The sequence below is a fragment of the Pleurodeles waltl genome, chromosome 10 (genome assembly GCF_031143425.1).
Source record: "Pleurodeles waltl isolate 20211129_DDA chromosome 10, aPleWal1.hap1.20221129, whole genome shotgun sequence".
Taxonomy (NCBI): Eukaryota; Metazoa; Chordata; class Amphibia; order Caudata; family Salamandridae; genus Pleurodeles; species Pleurodeles waltl.
Window position 1 is genome coordinate 135944504 of NC_090449.1, and position 19384 is coordinate 135963887.

A 19384-nucleotide genomic window follows, 5' to 3' on the forward strand; every position below is an offset into this window, starting at 1 on the left:
CTCACACCAAGAAGTGGTGCCTGGCACAGTAGAGAAGAGTTCTGAAAATTGTCCTAGGAGATTTATGCAATTATCTTTCTGCTCAGCAGTAAGACAATCAGCCAAAACTACACCTTCCACAAGAGCATCTTGTTCTGTGGAAGAGAAGAGATCAGGTAGAGGATCACTGTCTTCTTCCTGTCCCTCATCTGTTGCCATGAGCAGGGTGAGATCAGCCCTGTCATAGTAGGGTTTCAGGCGGTTGACATGGAGCACCCTAAGGGGACTCCTGGCAGTGCCTAAGTCAACCAAGTAGGTGACTTCACCCTTCTTTTCAACAATTGTGTGGGGTCCACTCCATTTATCTTGGAGTGCTCTTGGGGCCACAGGCTCCAAGACCCACACTTTCTGCCCTGGTTGGTACTGAACCAAAACAGCCTTCTGATCATGCCATTGCTTCTGGAGCTCTTGGCTGGCCTGAAGGTTTTTACTGGCCTTTTTCATGTACTCAGCCATCCTTGATCTGAGGCCAAGTACATAATCCACAATATCCTGCTTAGGAGCTTTTAAAGGTTGTTCCCAACCCTCCTTTACAAGTGTGAGTGGACCCCTAACAGGGTGTCCAAAAAGAAGTTCAAAGGGGCTGAAGCCCACTCCTTTCTGGGGTACCTCCCTGTAGGCAAAAAGGAGGCATGGTAGAAGGATATCCCATCTCCTGCGGAGTTTTTCAGGGAGTCCCATAATCATGCCTTTGAGAGTTTTATTAAATCTCTCCACCAGTCCATTTGTTTGTGGATGATAGGGTGTTGTGAACTTGTAAGTTACACCACACTCCTTCCACATGGCCTTTAAGTATGCAGACATGAAATTGCTTCCTCTGTCTGATACTACTTCCTTTGGGAAGCCCACCCTGGAAAATATTCCCAGGAGGGCCTTTGCCACTGCAGGAGCTGTAGTGGTCCTTAAAGGAATAGCTTCAGGATATCTTGTGGCATGGTCCACTACCACCAAGATAAACCTATTGCCTGAAGCAGTAGGAGGGTCAAGGGGGCCAACTATGTCAACCCCTACCTTTTCAAAGGGAACCCCAACCACAGGCAGTGGGATAAGGGGTGCCTTTGGAGTGCCACCTGTCTTGCCACTGGCTTGACAGGTTTCACAGGACTTACAAAATTCCTTTGTGTCCTCAGACATCCTAGGCCAATGAAACAATGGTACCAATCTGTCCCAAGTTTTCATTTGACCCAGGTGCCCAGCTAAGGGAATGTCATGTGCCAGTGTTAGGAGGAACTTTCTGTACTCCTGAGGAATCACTAATCTCCTGGCAGCTCCAGGTTTAGGATCCCTATGCTCAGTGTACAAGAGGTTGTCCTCCCAGTAAACTCTGTGAGAGTCACTGACATCCCCATTAGCCTGTTTGACAGCTTGCTGTCTGAGACCCTCTAATGTGGGACAGGTTTGCTGTGCCACACTCAGCTCCTCCCTGGCAGGCTCCCCTTCACCCAAAAGCTCAGCAGTGTCTGCTTCCAGCTCCTCTGGTGTAGGTTCTGCACAGGGAGGGAATTCTTCTTCCTCATAAGTTGAATCCACTGTAGAGGGAGGGATAGTAGGAAGTGGTTTGCTTCTACTAGCCCTAGCTTTAGGGAGCACTTGGTCCATTGTTCCAGGATCCAAGCTTCCCTGTCCTTTTTGCTTTTTGGCCTGAGCCCTTGTCAAAGCAAAAATATGCCCTGGGATGCCCAGCATTGCTGCATGGGCCTCCAACTCCACATCTGACCAAGCTGATGTCTCCAAATCATTCCCTAATAGACAGTCTACAGGTAAATCTGAAGCTACCACAACTTTCTTTGGACCAGTTACCCCCCCCCAGTTGAGATTTACAACAGCCATGGGGTGGCTTTGTGTTATGTTGTGAGCATCGGTTACTTGGTACTGGTGTCCAAGTATGTGTTGTTCAGGGTGCACCAGTTTTTCAATCACCATTGTGACACTGGCACCTGTGTCCCTGTAGGCCTGGACCTCAACACCATTTATTAGGGTTAGTTGCTTGTACTTCTCCAAGTTATGGGGGCAAGCAACCAAAGTGGCTAAATCAATAGCCCCTTCAGAGACTAAAGTAGCCTCTGTGGTCTCCCTAATCAGACCAACCCCAACTAAATTACCAAAAGTGAGCCCAGCTACTCCCTTGGATTGGCTATTAGTAGGTTTGCTCCCACCACCACTGCTATTAGTAGGGACACTAGGTGTAGCAGTAGGGGTTGTAGTGGTAGGAGCTGTGGTGCCTTTCTTTGGACAACTGGGATCTGTTGTCCAATGGCCTTTTATTTTACATAAATAGCACCATGGTTTATTTTCCTTGTTCTGATTAAAGGAGGATTTGGACCCACCACCCCCACCAGAGTGTTTTTGTGGGCCTGATGAAGACTCATTTTTAGATTTGTCCCCACCCTTGTCAGAAGACTTACCATCCTTCTTTTTGTTGCCATCTTTGTCACCCCCTGTATGAACTTTTCTGTTCACTCTTGTTCTGACCCATTTGTCTGCCTTCTTTCCCAATTCTTGGGGAGGGGTCAGATCAGAGTCCACCAAGTACTGGTGCAACAAATCAGACACACAATTATTAAGAATATGCTCTCTCAGGATTAAGTTATACAGGCTGTCATAATCAGTAACTTTACTGCCATGTAACCACCCCTCCAAGGCCTTCACTGCCTGGTCAATGAAATCAACCCAGTCTTGTGAAGACTCCTTTTTGGTTTCTCTGAACTTTATCCTGTACTGTTCAGTGGTTAAGCCATAACCATCCAGGAGTGCATTCTTAAGAACTTGGAAATTATTAGCATCATTTTCTTCTACAGTAAGGAGCCTATCCCTACCTTTTCCACTAAATGATAGCCATAGGATAGCAGCCCACTGCTTTTGAGGGACATCCTGTACAGCACAGGCCCTCTCAAGTGCAGCAAACCACTTGTTAATGTCATCCCCCTCCTTATAAGGGGGAACTATCTTGTGCAGATTCCTGGAATCATGCTCTTTTGCAGGATGACTATGGGGAATACTGCTGCTGCCACCATGGGTATCTAAACCCAACTTCTGTCTTTCCTTCTCTATTTCTAAAGACTGTCTATCCAAATCCAGCTGTTGCTTCTTGAGCTTCAGTCTGGTTTGTTCCACTCTCAATCTATTGAGCTCCCTTTCTAACAATCTGTCATCAGGGTGGGTGGGAGGGACATTTCTAGATACAGAGGTATGATGGGAATGAACAGAAGGAGACCTGTCCCTTACAGAGGGCACCCTAACAGCTTGGCTACCAGTATAATGTGAGAGCACACCATCAGTATGGTGTGATTCAACCTCTGTACCAACTATGCTAGACTGTCTAGTAATGGGCAGGCTGAGAAGTTTCTTTCCTGAATCTTTTCCTGGGGGAGTCCCTGGATCAGATTGAGAACCATTAGCTACTTTTTCAACAGATTGGGCCCTTATGGCCTTATCCTGTACTCTAAGCATGTTAATTAACAGTTCTAAGGAAGGATTCTTCCCTACACTCAAACCTCTCTCTATGCAGAGACTCCTTGCTCCTTTCCAGCTAAGGTGATCATATGCAAGTTTGGACAGTTCAACATTTTTTCCTGTGCCAGACATTTTTTTAGAGAGAGTTAAAGTGATAGAAAAAGAGAAAAAAGTTTTCAGAACTTTTTGGAAAGACAGAAAAAACTTTTTAAACTTTTAAGAACTTTTTGAAAGTTTTAGAAGTACTTTTCAGCACTTAGAAAAGAGTGAAAAGAGGAAATGCAAAACTTGTTGGCTATGTGTATATACACTGACCTTGTTTTGTATATTTTTCTCTTATGAAAAGTACAATGACAAGAGTGGTAAGTAGTCTCAAGCACTTATCCCACCACTGCACAACCAATGTAGGAGGCTGGACTGGCTTGTAGTGAGTACCAAGGGGTACTTGCACCTTGCACCAGGCCCAGTTATCCCTTATTAGTGTATAGGGTGTCTAGCAGCTTAGGCTGATAGATAATGGTAGCTTAGCAGAGCAGCTTAGGCTGAACTAGGAGACGTGTGAAGCTACTACAGTACCACTTAGTGTCATATGCACAATATCATAAGAAAACACAATACACAGTTATACTAAAAATAAAGGTACTTTATTTTTATGACAATATGCCAAAGTATCTTAGAGTGTACCCTCAGTGAGAGGATAGGAAATATACACAAGATATATATACACAATAGCAAAAATATGCAGTATAGTCTTAGAAAACAGTGCAAACAATGTATAGTTACAATAGGATGCAATGGGGAAACATAGGGATAGGGGCAACACAAACCATATACTCCAAAAGTGGAATGCGAACCACGAATGGACCCCAAACCTATGTGACCTTGTAGAGGGTCGCTGGGACTATTAGAAAATAGTGAGAGTTAGAAAAATAACCCTCCCCAAGACCCTGAAAAGTGAGTGCAAAGTGCACTAAAGTTCCCCTAAGGACAAAATAGTCGTGTTAGAGGAATAATGCAGGAAAGACACAAACCAGCAATGCAACAACTGTGGATTTCCAATCTAGGGTACCTGTGGAACAAGGGGACCAAGTCCAAAAGTCACAAGCAAGTCGGAGATGGGCAGATGCCCAGGAAATGCCAGCTGCGGGTGCAAAGAAGCTTCGACTGGACAGAAGAAGCTGAGGTTTCTGCAGGAACGAAAAGGGCTAGAGACTTCCCCTTTGGTGGACGGATCTCTCTCGCCTTGGAGAGTCGTGCAGAAGTGTTTTCCCGCCGGAAGGACGCCAACAAGCCTTGCTACACGCAAATCGTGAGTTTGGCGTTTTTGGACGCTGCTGGGGCCCAGGAGGGACCAGGAGGTCGCAAATTGGACCTGCAGAGAGAGGGGACGTCGAGCAAGACAAAGAGCCCTCACTGAAGCAGGTAGCACCCGGAGAAGTGCCAGAAACAGGCACTACGAGGATGCGTGAAACGGTGCTTGCCGAAGTTGCACAAAGGAGTCCCACGTCGCCGGAGACCAACTTAGAAAGTCGTGCAATGCAGGTTAGAGTGCCGTGGACCCAGGCTTGGCTGTGCACGAAGGATGTCCGCCGGAAGTGCACAGGGGCCGGAGTAGCTGCAAAGTCGCGGTTCCCAGCAATGCAGCCCAGCGAGGTGAGGCAAGGATTTACCTCCACCAAACTTGGGCTGAAGAGTCACTGGACTGTGGGGGTCACTTGGACAGCATCGCTGGATTCGAGGGACCTCGCTCGTCGTGCTGAGAGGAGACCCAAGGGACCGGTAATGCAGCTTTTTGGTGCCTGCGGTTGCAGGGGGAAGATTCCGTCGACCCACAGGAGATTTCTTCGGAGCTTCTGGTGCAGAGAGGAGGCAGGCTACCCCCACAGCATGCACAAGCAGGAAAACAGTCGAGAAGGCGGCAGGATCAGCGTTACAGAGTTGCAGTAGTCGTCTTTGCTACTATGTTGCAGGTTTGCAGGCTTCCAGCGCGGTCAGCGGTCGTTTCCTTATCAGAAGGTGAAGAGAGAGATGCAGAGGAACTCGGCTGAGCTCATGCATTCGTTATCTAAAGTTTCCCCAGAGACAGAGACCCTAAATAGCCAGAAAAAAGGGTTTGGCTACCTAGGAGAGAGGAAAGGCTACTAACACCTGAAGGAGCCTATCAGCAGGAGTCTCTGACGTCACCTGGTGGCACTGGCCACTCAGAGCAGTCCAGTGTGCCAGCAGCACCTCCGTTTCCAAGATGGCAGAGGTCTGGAGCACACTGGACGAGCTCTGGACACCTCCCAGGGGAGGTGCAGGTCAGAGGAGTGGTCACTCCCCTTTCCTTTGTCCAGTTTCGCGCCAGAGCAGGGGCTAAGGGGTCCCTGAACCGGTGTAGACTGGCTTATGCAGAATTGGGCACATCTGTGCTCAACAAAGCATTTCCAGAGGCTGGGGGAGGCTACTCCTCCCCTGCCTTCACACCATTTTCCAAAGGGAGAGGGTGTCACACCCTCTCTCAGAGGAAGTTCTTTGTTCTGCCATCCTGGGCCAGGCCTGGCTGGACCCCAGGAGGGCAGCTGCCTGTCTGAGGGGTTGGCAGCAGCAGCAGCTGCAGAGAAACCCCAGGAAGGGCAGTCTGGCAGTACCAGGGTCTGTGCTACAGACCACTGGGATCATGGAATTGTACCAACAATGCCAGGATGGCATAGAGGGGGCAATTCCATGATCATAGACATGTTACATGGCCATATTCGGAGTTACCATGGTGAAGCTACATATAGGTAGTGACCTACATGTAGTGCACGCGTGTAATGGTGTCCCCGCACTCACAAAGTTCAGTGAATTGGCTCTGAACAATGTGGGGGCACCTTGGCTAGTGCCAGGGTGCCCTCACACTAAGTAACTTTGCACCTAACCTTTACCAGGTAAAGGTTAGACATATAGGTGACTTATAAGTTACTTAAGTGCAGTGTAAAATGGCTGTGAAATAACGTGGACGTTATTTCACTCAGGCTGCAGTGGCAGGCCTGTGTAAGAATTGTCAGAGCTCCCTATGGGTGGCAAAAGAAATGCTGCAGCCCATAGGGATCTCCTGGAACCCCGATACCCTGGGTACCTCAGTACCATATACTAGGGAATTATAAGGGTGTTCCAGTAAGCCAATGTAAATTGGTAAAAATGGTCACTAGCCTGTCAGTGACAATTTGGAAAGAAATGAGAGAGCATAACCACTGAGGTTCTGATTAGCAGAGCCTCAGTGAGACAGTTAGTCACTACACAGGTAACACATTCAGGCACACTTATGAGCACTGGGGCCCTGGGTTACCAGGGTCCCAGTGACACATACAACTAAAACAACATATATACAGTGAAAAATGGGGGTAACATGCCAGGCAAGATGGTACTTTCCTACACCCTGCATATAGCTCAACGATATTCCGTCCTCCCAAAGATGGTTCACAGGAGTCTGGGAGTAGAATCATTAAAAAAGCAGTATACGCTCAACTCTTAGATCACATCAATGATAACCGTCTCCTTCATGTCTACCAATCTGGCTTCAGGTCGCCTGAAGGACAGAGACTGCTACCTGACACATCATACGTACGTCCTTGTGACTACAGAATAAGATTACTCCTGCCTCTTGATATTGCTGGATCTTTCAGCAGCCTTTGATAGTCTACCATCCAAACCTCATCCATACACTGAAGTTTCAAATGGGATTCAAGGCAGGACGGGTCGTACCAGGCGTTTCCCCGTGAGGTAGGAAGGGTGGGGGCCGCTTTTGTCACTATGCCATTGATTTTGTAGCAGTGCAGCAGTTGTAAAAGTACTCCAGAGTTCATTGTATATCCAACAGTTTTCACGCAACAATAAAAATGCAAAGATTACTCTGGTGATTAATGTACCTGCTGGAGAGACATCTGAGTTTTGTCTAGTGGCAGTTTTGACTCATCTAGGGTAATCTAACCTAATATGCTTGCTGCAAAGAATTTGTACTATGTAGATCATAGAACAGTACTTTATGTGCATAGCTCGGTGGGATACTGCTTTTGTCACAGAGATCCTTTGGTTATTGTGTAGTTCATAAGTTACAGGCATTATCTAGCACCATGAGCTATGAACCACCTTCAAAGACCTGCATGGAAACTGCATTGTACAGGTTAGAAAGTGATGTTCTTCCCAGTCTTTGATTATCCTAATTTTGCTAAAAAAGGGTTTGTTTGGGTAGAAATAAATTGTTATTAATAAGTCAACCCTAACCACTGTGTTACATTCTTAATCCTGAGTTTATGCTTCTCCTACCAAGCACTCTTAAAAATTGTCCACCAGGATTGATGTTGATGACATGTGCATCCTACACCTTGTAGTCCTCTTTGTCTAATGTGACATTTTGCCAAAAAGACAGTGTGGTAACAGCTCTCACTCTTGAAGAAAGTGAAAGCTTTGTTCCTGAAAACAACTATGGAACTGCTGCTCAGGCCCACATACTCTTGCAACTTTAGGAGGTAACACCCTTCTCCATGACCTCCCAGACTCAACATTTGCCCCATTAAGGGCATCCTGCACGCTGCAGTACCTTTCATCAGGGCCGAAAGAAATATGATTGCATCACCCCCATTCTGACGGAACTTCATTGGCTCTCCTTGCCAGCCCTCATTGTCTTCAAAACCAGGTGATTCACTTACCTAGCCATCATGACAAACAGCAGTGCTTATCTTGCAGATAACCTCATCACACCTGGTGGCTCTTGGCACACCCAAGCCCCTTCAGTTTTGAGAAGAACGTGTAAAAAAAAAAAAAAAAAAAAAAATAGGCAGCAGGCCCTTTCCATTTATGTTTATGGGATCTGGAATTCTATCCCCATATCCAAAAGGTCCCCTTCAGTGCTGTTCCTAGTTAGGAGTTGACGATGATCCTCTTTAAAGAACACTACATCACAACGCAGTCACAGTCCAGTAGCCAGATTCAGCTCATATGAATCGCTGAGTATATGCTCGCCTTTGACCCTGTAGAACGCGCCGCTGCCTTTTAGAAATACAACATACATACACTTAGAGGACCGGGTGATGCCATCTTCTCTCACTCGGCAACTGGACTCTTTGCAGGCAGCCACCGTACCACTGTATCATGAATGCTGGTTTCAGCTTGAATAGCTTTGTAAGTCTTCTGCAGAACGATAAATACACAATTATTTATTCTTTTACCACTTTGGGAGCACAATGCAGCGTTCAACGTGGGCGTCAGCGAGCGTGTTGTGTAAGCATCATGCATAAACCATCTGAATAAATACATATGGCAATAAGGACGCCGGCCTGTTAAAAGATTATTTTATGCTGAATTTTGAAAAACAGACCTTGATCGTGTCATTGTTGTAAAATATTTGCACCGTGTGTTCCTTTTCTTTTAATGTGACATGGTAGAGGTGTTGGGAAAACAAAGGCTTTTCAAATCTAATTTGTGGATGTGCTGAGTGAAGTGTGAAATGTGATGTATTTATTATGGCTGGTTAGGGATGGGAAAGTTTACAGTGCTGCAGTCCTCCTGTAATCTGTCATTGAGAGGGACTTGAATATCTATGTAAATATTGGCTTAGTGGCGCACCTAAGGACGTCCGACGCGGTGCGCTCTGCAGTTGCTGTTCGACAGAAAGTCACGATCGCGTTACTTATGTCTCCGTGTTTCAATGCAAATCATGCTTTCTTTACGTCTTTTCTGTGACCATGGGGAAAGTCTATACCAGAGACTTTTTAAAGCGTGGGCAAAGTGGGCTCAGGCGCGGAGCCACAGCCTTTCCGCCTCCCCCCCCCCCCACCCACCCACCCCCCAATGGAACCAGCTCTGATCTACAGAGTCTTGCCCTGATGATCTTTGAATAATTCTTATGCAGTTTTTAATACTGTTTTCATTTCATTTATTCTTTGTTGTGACTGATGTGTTAGGCTGTGTTACAGGCATTTTGCAAAGAAATGCTATATTTCCGTTTCATGCAATATCCAAAAAAAGGTTTATTTTAGGTCAAAGCAGGACCTCGCATATGCCAAATCTGAGGTTGTCTCTCAAATTATTTGTAATAATAATGTTGATCTGCTGCTGTGTTAGAATATTCAAAATGCACCTCACTAGCCCTAATATTAGATGTCAAAACATTCAGAATTAGGTGGAGTGTGCCTGACCACTGGCAGTGCTGGATTTGGATGATAAATTCAAACCTGTTCCGAACAGTGGGTCCCCAAAATATGTGTGGCCCGGGGCCCCCAAAACCCTTAAGATGCCCCTGATCCTTCTAAATACTATTCTGCTTTGCTAAAAAATTGAGAGATATCATGTGGTGGACTTCGGAAATAAGTGGGGTGTTAAGAAATAAGTACAGGTGTCCAGCACCAGGACCCACCGGCACAAATTAAGCACTGGTTTCATATCAATTCTCAACCAATGTTCAAATTCCTTCTTATCAACATAGCTAATGGCAAACACGTTTCTAAATATAAGTTGTTCTTCCCAGCTTCTACGCTGCAACTCCTCCCTCTCTGCCATCATGGGCTGTGTGTATGTGTGATTGTCTAGCACAGGTTTTTTCCTGGAAGCAATGAGTGAAATGGGGTGTAATAACAGGGGACTGATGGCGCTCAGGAAACTAATTGGCCAAATATCATATTAGGGGTTGCCTACACAAAGGAAAACACCCATCCCTTCAAGGTTCAAAAAAAGAACCCAATCAATACTTTAACATTGCGTGCGGCCCCCCTCCACTTCAAGTTTTTCTAGTCACAAATCAAGTCAGTCAAAAACTCAAGTGAGAAAAGTTCAAAAGAAACGCAATCTGAGATTCCACGCCAATCTGTATAAAGTCTTATCCAATCCAGAAGTTTATTGGACCAAATCTTCAGATTCACAGCATTTTTCATGGAAATACACTCCGAGCCTCCAGGTTTTTTCCTGGAAGCAAATCATCAAATCAAATCATTAACATTTATAAAGTGCGCTACTCACCCGTGGGGTCTCAAGGCGCTGGGGGAAAAAGGGGGGTTATCGCTGCTCGAACAGCCAGGTCTTTAGGAGTCTCCGGAAAGCGGAGTGGTCCTGGGTGGTCCTGAGGCTGGTGGGAAGGGAGTTCCAGGTCTTGGCCGGCAGGAAGGAGAAAGATCTCCCACCCGCCGTGGAGCGGCGGATGCGAGGGACAGCAGCGAGTGCGAGGCCAGAGGAGCGGAGGAGGCGGGTGGGGACGTAGAAGCTGAGGCGTCTGTTGAGGTATTCCGGTCCCTTGTTGTGGAGGGCTTTGTGTGAGTGGGTGAGAAGTCGGAAGGTGATCCTTTTGCTGACTGGGAGCCAATGCAGGTGTCGCAGGTGTGCGGAGATGTGGCTGCTGCGGGGTATGTCGAGGATGAGGCGGGCCGAGGCGTTTTGAATGCGTTGCAGGCGATTTTGGAGTTTGGCTGTGGTCCCGGCGTAGAGGGTGTTGCCGTAGTCCAGGCGGCTTGTGACGAGGGCGTGGGTCACGGTTTTTCTGGTGTCGGCGGGGATCCAGCGGAAGATCTTGCGGAGCATGCGGAGGGTGAGGAAGCAGGCAGAGGACACGGCGTTGACTTGCTTGGTCATGGTGAGAAGAGGGTCCAAGATGAAGCCGAGGTTGCGGGCGTGGTCTGTGGGGGTCGGTGCGGTGCCGAGGGACGTGGGCCACCAGGAGTAGTCCCAGGCGGACGGGGTGTTGCCGAGGATGAGGACTTCCGTTTTTTCAGAGTTCAGTTTTAGGCGGCTGAGCCTCATCCAATCTGCGACGTCCTTCATACCCTCTTGTAGGTTGGTATTGGCGCTGGCGGGGTCCTTGGTGAGGGAGAGTATAAGTTGGGTGTCGTCGGCGTAGGAGGTGATGATGATGTCATGCTTGCGTACGATGTTGGCGAGGGGGCTCATGTAGACATTGAAGAGTGTCGGGCTGAGTGATGAGCCTTGGGGTACCCGCAGATGATCTCAGTGGGTTCTGAGCGAAACGGAGGGAGGTAAACTCTTTGGGAACGGTTTGAGAGGAAGGAGGCGATCCAGTCCAGGGCCTGGCCTTGGATTCCGGTGGAGCGGAGGCGGGTGATTAGGGTGCGGTGACAGACGGTGTCAAAGGCAGCCAAGAGGTCGAGCAGAATGAGGGCGACTGTTTCACTGTTGTCCATCAGGGTTCTGATGTCGTCAGTGACTGAGATGAGGGCGGTTTCAGTGCTGTGGTTGGTTCGGAATCCGGTTTGTGATGGGTCGAGCAGGTTGTTGTCTTCCAGGAAGGTGGTCAGCTGTTTGTTGACGGTCTTCTCTATTACTTTGGCTGGGAAAGGCAGAAGAGAGATGGGGCGGAAGTTTTTCAGGTCGCTCGGGTCAGCCGTAGGTTTCTGAAGCAACCCCTTCCAGTACAAAATTCAATGCTTAGACATAATTTGATAAGTTTCCAAGTGTGTGTGTATACTGCACAACATAGCATACATGCAAAGTGCAAGCTTAATGTTGGAGAAAAGTTTTTATTTCTCCAAACATTTCCAACTTTGCATGTGTGCTGTCCTCAACAACGATATACAAACTTGGAAATGTTTTAAGCTCTGTCTAATTGTTGTATTGTTTACTGGAAGGGTTCCCTTCCTGTATAAAGCTATGCATCACACTTACACTGTTGTACTATATTGTGCCCTGTCTATATTACTTTTCTCAAAAGACACATGGCACAGGAACGAAAGGCATTCTAGGAAGAGAAAAACGTGTCGGGCTACGTGAGTTATGGACTGTTATTGGGCCACATTTACATATACGTATCTATATGCACTTATTTATATGCCCTAGCATGGGTAATAAATATGGCCAATAACAGTCCTTAACTCACAGAAGCTGCCAATTTTTGGGATGAAACAGCCATTGCCACGCAGTTATTCTAACGCAATGCCTTTACCATGCATCCATTGCCTCCCAATACCTTTACCATGCAAGTCATTACCATCCATATCCCTTTACCATGCAAGTCATTACCATCCATATCCCTTTACCATGCATGCTTTTACAACAAAAAAAGCTTATGCCGGGTACATCGATCTATCTATCTATATTCACTAAAAACCCAAAGGTTACAGGGACGCTATAGTTAAGGAATAGAATTTTAAAAAACATAGAAATTAAATTTAAAAAACAAAGGTTAGAGGGATGTTATAGTTAGGCTCACATTTTAAACATACAAAACCATAGAAATTCACCTTTTATAGTTAGCGTTAGCTCAAGTAACTATAACTCGTGCCCTAAGGTAACTATAACTAGCGCCCTCGCCATGCAAAGTTTTTTCATTGAAAATTTTACTGCAACTGTTACATTGATATTATGAATTATGTTATCAAAGATGCTATGAGTGTCGTTATTTGTGGGGTGATTGGCAACGCATGGTGAGAGCATTTTCAATGCTCCTGGAACCAGGCTCACCCGGGGCCTTATTAAAAAACAAGCGCAGGAGACCACGCTTGGTTTAAAAAAAAAAAATTACGGTGAATTCTCGACGACGTTGCAAATTCGTGGTAAGTGTTTTTTTTCCTCTGGCTGTGTCCCTCTGGGAACCCAGCATCAGAGCAAAGGGGTCAGGGTGTCCCTATCTAGGCCCCTTTTCCTTTTATTTTGCATTTTTTGCCAACTTCCTGGTTGAAGTGTTGGCAGCCAATCAGAGCTCTGCATTTCCCTGCACGAGCTTGTCATTATTTGCAACAACGTCACAATGAATCCGCGGCCCTGGATATACAAATATACAAATTAATAATATATATATATATATATATATATATATATATATATATATATATATATATATATATATATATATATATATTAGGGTAAGGGTGTTCTTAGGGTTTAGGGTGGGTGAGGGTATTTGGGTGCAAGGGTGTTTTGGGGGCTTATGGTGGGTAAGGGTATTTTTAAAGTTTAGGGTGAGTGAGGGTATTTGGGTGGGAGGGGTATTTTAGAATTTAGGGTGGGTGAGGGTATTTGGATGTCAGGGGTATTTTTAGGATTTATGGTGGGTGAAGCTATTTGGGTGGCAAGGGTATTTTAGTATTTTTAGGGGTTAGGGTGGGTGAGGGTATTTGGGTGCAAGGATATTTTTAGGGTGGGTGAGGGTAGTTGGGTGACAAAGATATTATTAAGATTTCGGGTGAGTGAGGATATTTTGGTGGCAGGGTATTTGAAGCGTTTAGGATGGGTGACAGTATTTGGGGGGCAGGGATATTTTTAGGGTTTAGGGTGGGTGAGGGTAATGGGGTATAAAGGGTATTTTTATGGTTTAGGGTGAGTGAGGGCATTTGGGTGGCAACTTTTTCTTAGCTTTTAGGGTGGGTGAGTGTATTTGGGTGGCATAAAAAGTTTTCACTTACCTGTAATATACTTAAATTTTTGTTATAAAGGTATTTGTGTTAAAGGCATATGCGTGGTAATGACTTGCATGGTAAAAGCAAGCATGTTAAAGGCTTCTGCGTGGTAATAGATGCATCGTGAAAGCATGCGTGGTAATGGCATGCGTGTTTCCATCATACAACAATTTTTCCTCTTTTTAGAATGCCCTTTTTCCTTGTGCCATGTACAACTATGTCTTTTGAGCATATGGACAACTAAGTTATAGCATTACGGTATTGCATATCATAATTGGCAAATTTCAGTGTTTTTTAGATTGAGCCAGAACCACAACACATATTCTAAGTTTGTTTTTATCATCTCTTTTCTAGGATTTTTTTTATGATATATATTATTTCAAACCCCCTCTGCATACAACACACGCCATAACTCACACCACCTGCTATGATGTTCACTTTGGCCCATATTTATACTTTTTTAGTGACGCATTTGCGCCGCTTTTTGACGCAAAAGCGGCGCAAACCTCCAAAATACAATTGTTTTTTGCAAGTTTGCGCCGCTTTTGCATCAAAAAGCGGCACAATTGCGGCGCTAAAAAAGTATAAATATGGGCCCTTATATCTTCCTTCTTTGTTTCTGTGCCATTGGCAAACTGATGTTTTGAGAATCGGAGGTAGACCAAGGTATGTTGTGTATGACATTAATTGATAACGATACCTGGCAAATTTTCAGTGGTTAAGGACATTTGAGCCAGAACCATAAATCTATTTTTTACAGTTTTTGTCAGTGAATTACAGTTTTTATGATTTATTTATTTTGCTAGCCCTGTTGTGGCCAGGATCTGAGCTTAACCCAGTGTGGGCAACCAACCCTTGCTGCACATGGCCTTTGGCTGTGCACAGCAGAGGTTGGCCTCAAGGCGTGGCCTGTGACTAACCACCACTATGCATCACTGAAGACCACTCGCAAGGCAGCAGCCAAGCCCTGCTGTTCACAGCCTTCAGCAATGCACAGCAGATCTTATCTGCAGGGCCTAGCATTTGATCAAGCTGTATGCTTGGGTTGGCCCTTTGTGGCCCTTTGTGGCTGCTAAACCCTGCTATGCATGGATTTCAGATGTGCACATAAGGACTGGCCCACAGAACTTGGCCTTTGACCTGGTGACTGGCCTTATTTTATCTTTTTTATTTTTCTTTTGGATTTGCTTTGGTATCGTGAATCCAGGATATGTGTCATGCCCAGATACTGCCCTCAGAGGGCAAGCTTCTCTGAACCATGTCTCACCTTCCTGGAATTACAAAATCAATAACCGCAAATCCCTAAAGGGTGATACATGGTTTAGTGAAGCTTATGCTCGGTTTTCGGTACTCGCACTTCAAGCTGTCCATGTTTGAGGATCCTGTTCCGAATTTACGGTATTTGACACCTACAACAGTGTAATTAATGAAATGAATTAATATTTGAGATTAATTAAATTATTTTTAAGTGGTTCATTTAAAATAAATTCAAAGTTTAAAAAATAATTAAAAAGATAGCTAAACAGGCATGGGATGGGGAAAAGGAACATTCAAAGGAAAAATAGATTGAACACGTGTGTGTGTGTGTGTGCATTGTGTAATGTCCTAAATAAAACCATTGTTGAGTGTGAAGAAGGGTCCTGCCTCACAAGAGATAGGGTATGAAGAGGGTCATGCGCCCCTCCACCCTCCCTAACTATGATAATAAATAGCATCTGCAAGCATGGTTTATGACATGCTGATTTTTCATGTGCAGAAAATATAAGCAGTACTTTTTAACATTAAGCAGAACGCAAGGAGTTGATTTATATTCTTTGACTAAGGTGTTCTTTAAATACCATGTTCCACACGTGTCAATTCGTACATATGAGCTGAACTTACATGCACACACCTTTGCTAATTAGGGCTTCAGAGTTCACCATTAGGTTTTCAACCAAAAGGGATTTCAAACTTTAGTTTTCAAACTTATGAACTGAATTACCTAAGTAGCATCTTCTATGGAATAAGAGAATGGCTTTGCCAATCTGAGATTTGCATGTAATTTCAGTCAGTGAAAGTTTTAAGCTCAAACATGAAGCCAAGGGACAACGTGCTTGTGTGTTTGCCTTTCCTGGGCTGGGTGGGAGGGAATAGTGATAATAGTCTTGTTACCCACATGCTGCTGGGTGTTAATGAAAGTTGATTGCACTTTTCCTTCCCTAAATGCTCCTGCTGTCTTAATGGGTCTAAAATTATATGGTAAGCAATTATCAGCAGTTAACATCCACAGCACAGGCCAATTACAATTATTGTGCAAGATCGAACTCTGAAAATGATGTACTATATGATTTACATGCCGCAGTGTATGATGTATTTTGTAAGTTTACACAATGGGCCATATACCTCAATATCCACATTTTGATATACTGTGAATGGAATTAAATTTCGTTTTGTAGATGAATTATATATTTTCATGTCCCTATTGTGTTTATGTAACTTTGAGTATGATTTCTATTTCATAAGAAGGTAAAGAAGAAAGTAAAAGGAAATGTGCAATAAAAAAGTGAGAAAAAATATCTAAAAATAGAAAGTAAGAAAGAAAGAGTGTACATGGCAGAGAAAGGGGTAATGAAAAATTGGAAATGAAAGAGGGAAAGAGAAAGAACATTAGGATGAAGGAAAGAAAACAAAAGACTGAGGAAGCGCACGGAAGAGAAACAAAGAGTAAGAAAGAGGGAAATGAAAGATAGAAGGGTACCATCTATTCTCTAATCTCTATAAATTAGGCACGCCGCTGTGTACGGGACTGATTAAGATTTTTTTAGAGGCTGTGAACCTTGCTCTTATACTACACCTGGATTATTCCTAGAGTAGTCTTCTCTGACACAAGGATACATCCTGGTACCCTCAGTTCATTCGTAGAATTCAGAAATAATCCAGGAATATTAACAAGAGTAAATTACCCCCCAGTCCCTCCTGCCCTCATCTCATTCATTAGTAATGAGATATTACTATCTCGCAGACAGAAAAAGAACAAAAGAATACTGGAACCCATACCCCACCCCACTCCCAAAGGGAGTATTTACGGCATACTTACCCAGCATTCCTTTTTCCTGTCTGCCAGCAGGAATACGAGGGCTGCTCCTGTGGGGCTGGAGTGGCGGACGCTGTGCCTGGGGGCGGTGGTGATGGCTGGAAGTGAGCCACCCTCCGTGGCTGCCGGGCTGGCAGGGAGGCATGCGTGTTGGACGTCGGTTTCGTCATGTTGGAGGAGGTTCGGTTTCCCGTTCGTCCTTGACTCTGCTGCATGCTGCGGTGATGGCTGTCTGCCCATTCCGGGTCTGTTTTCTTCATGGGACTTCCAGGTCCCGTCACTGCTCGGGGTGTGCGTCACCCTGGCTGCTGGGCTGACAGGGAGTTGCGCTTCCAGGCCGAGGTGATTGTTTGGGCCCAGGGAGAGTGGGGCAGTATGAGCGCTTCCGGGGTGGCCTGGTTTCGCTTAGGACATAAGAAGGTAAAGAAGAAAGTAAAAGAAAATGTACAATGTGATGCCTTGTGTGGTTCGTTTTTCTGTCAGTTGGTGGGTGCAAGACCTGGCTTCCTGCCTACTTGACATTCTCATGCATCATTTGCAGGCTCACCTGCTGCTCTCGTGGCCTGGGATGTTCTGCCTTCCCATGCATTTCCCTAGGATGTGGAGGCAGAGGGTTTCCTCAGTCCACATGGCAGGGGGTCGTGTGGCAGATCTTGCTCACCATCTGTGTCTCGAGGGCGGCCATTCAGCCGGCTCTGGTTTTCATATTGTGATGGGGGTTCAATGTCACAATGGGTTTTATGTATACTTTTCTTCAGGTTGCGTTGGGCTGCCCGACTTCGTGGGAATGCCATTTGGCGGTGTTTCCTGGACACCCAAGGCCACTCGTTCTGAATTACTCCCTGGCCGGCATTTCCATCTGGGCAGGGGTGTCAGCCGTGGGATCGGTGGGTCTCCCAGCCAGCCGCGAGGCTTTGGTATGGTGTCTTTGTTGCTGGCACCTGCATTTGGTACAGGGCACTGTCTGGGTGAGGGGCCTGGGCTCGACTCAGCACTGATGTTTCCCTTTCCTCCTGCGGGCGGTGATTTCCTCTGGTCACTTTCGCTTCTGCAGTTCGGGACCGGGTGGTGATGGTCTGGGGGTCAGGGTGCTTGCTGGGCTCCCTGACATTTCTTCAGGGGGCGTTGTTGGTTCCTTTCTGCTTCTGAGTTTGCATCCTTCACAGCGGCTCTGTTTTTTGTGCTTGCCTTGGGTTTGCAAGTCTGGGCTGGTTCTCAGGATCGAGTCTGGTCATGGATTTTTTGGGCACTCTGCTTCATTGCAGGCTACCTGGGAGATAGTTTTCTTTTATTGGTCGGTGTTCTGACACGGGATGGTTTCTAGCTTCCTTTCCTCTGCTTTTTCGGCAGCTGGGTTGGTGCGGTTTGGACCCTGTCTCCAGCACCACTTTTTTTGTGTGTTATTTTTTTTTCTGCAGGATGTTGTTTGGCTGGAGTACAGGCTTTTGGGGCACCTATATCCCAGTTTTTGAACTTCTGTTTGGGGGCTTGTTTGGACTCCATGTTCCCTCTACTGGAGTTTTTCTTTTGGCTCTGTTTTGGTGTGGGTTCCTTTCACGCTGGTCCCTAGGTGCTCCTTTTCATCTCTGGCTTGGGCGTCTGGGGTCCTGGTGGTATGTTTACCAGGGTATTGACCTGTAGCTTTGCCAGTTTGGGTCAAAGGGGCGTTTTGCTGTCTCCCCTTCTGTTGCTTCACCTTTGTTCAGTCCGGTTCGGCTTTTGGACATCCAGCTTTTCTGGTGTCCTTCCTGTAATCCTTTTCATGATTCTTGTCTGAGCACTGCGCTGTTGGTGGTGCTGGTGACCATCTTGACTTGGTGCTTCTCTTTGCTGCTGATAGCGCAGATATACTAATTAGAAATTTTTAATAAATTTTACGTAGTTTGAGTAATTAACATAGAGAATTAATGTGCACGTTTGAAAATGTGCCCTCGAAGAGTTGTCACCATGATTCACAAATGTACTAATAAAATGATTAACGTGTATGAAATATGGAAAATATATTAAAACAATGTAGTAGTATGTCATATTGAGATACCTAATGTATGTTTTGCATTATATTTTAGAATTAACTTAGCCGAAGTTGTGGCCTAGTTTTGCCAGGCCTCATGCAGAAGCTGAATTATTAGAGCAATGTAGAGAAGCTAATGTGCTGGACTGACCATGAACCGCTTATTGTTTAATAAAATCTGCTCAGTAAAATCCTATGCGTGAACCGACGGACAGGAGATGATGGAATCATAAATGTATCAAGGACTGTGTAAAGCAGACGAGATGTGCTTTCACAGGATTTGAACAATGAAGATACTGACTGGAGAAGATGCAACATTTTGATACCTGACGAGCCGGATGATGAGGCCATCGTACAGTGAACCAATCGTCACCTTGAGAACTGTGTAATATTAGAATTCATAGATTTGAAAAACTAAGATCATTGGATAGAATCATGACTGGTGAATAA

At 45.5% G+C, this 19384-nt stretch overlaps 1 long non-coding RNA gene across 1 annotated transcript in view; it reads right to left on the bottom strand.

Annotated features, from left to right (window-relative positions):
* LOC138261225 (uncharacterized) overlaps positions 1-19016 on the bottom strand; it is a 67710-nt gene extending 48694 nt beyond the window's left edge. Inside the window, exons 1-2 of the long non-coding RNA XR_011199058.1 lie at positions 16927-19016; positions 8527-8643 (exon numbers count right to left, since the gene is read on the bottom strand). This is a non-coding gene — a long non-coding RNA (uncharacterized lncRNA). The remainder of the gene's footprint in view (positions 1-8526; positions 8644-16926) is intronic.
* Positions 19017-19384: the final 368 nt, after the last annotated feature.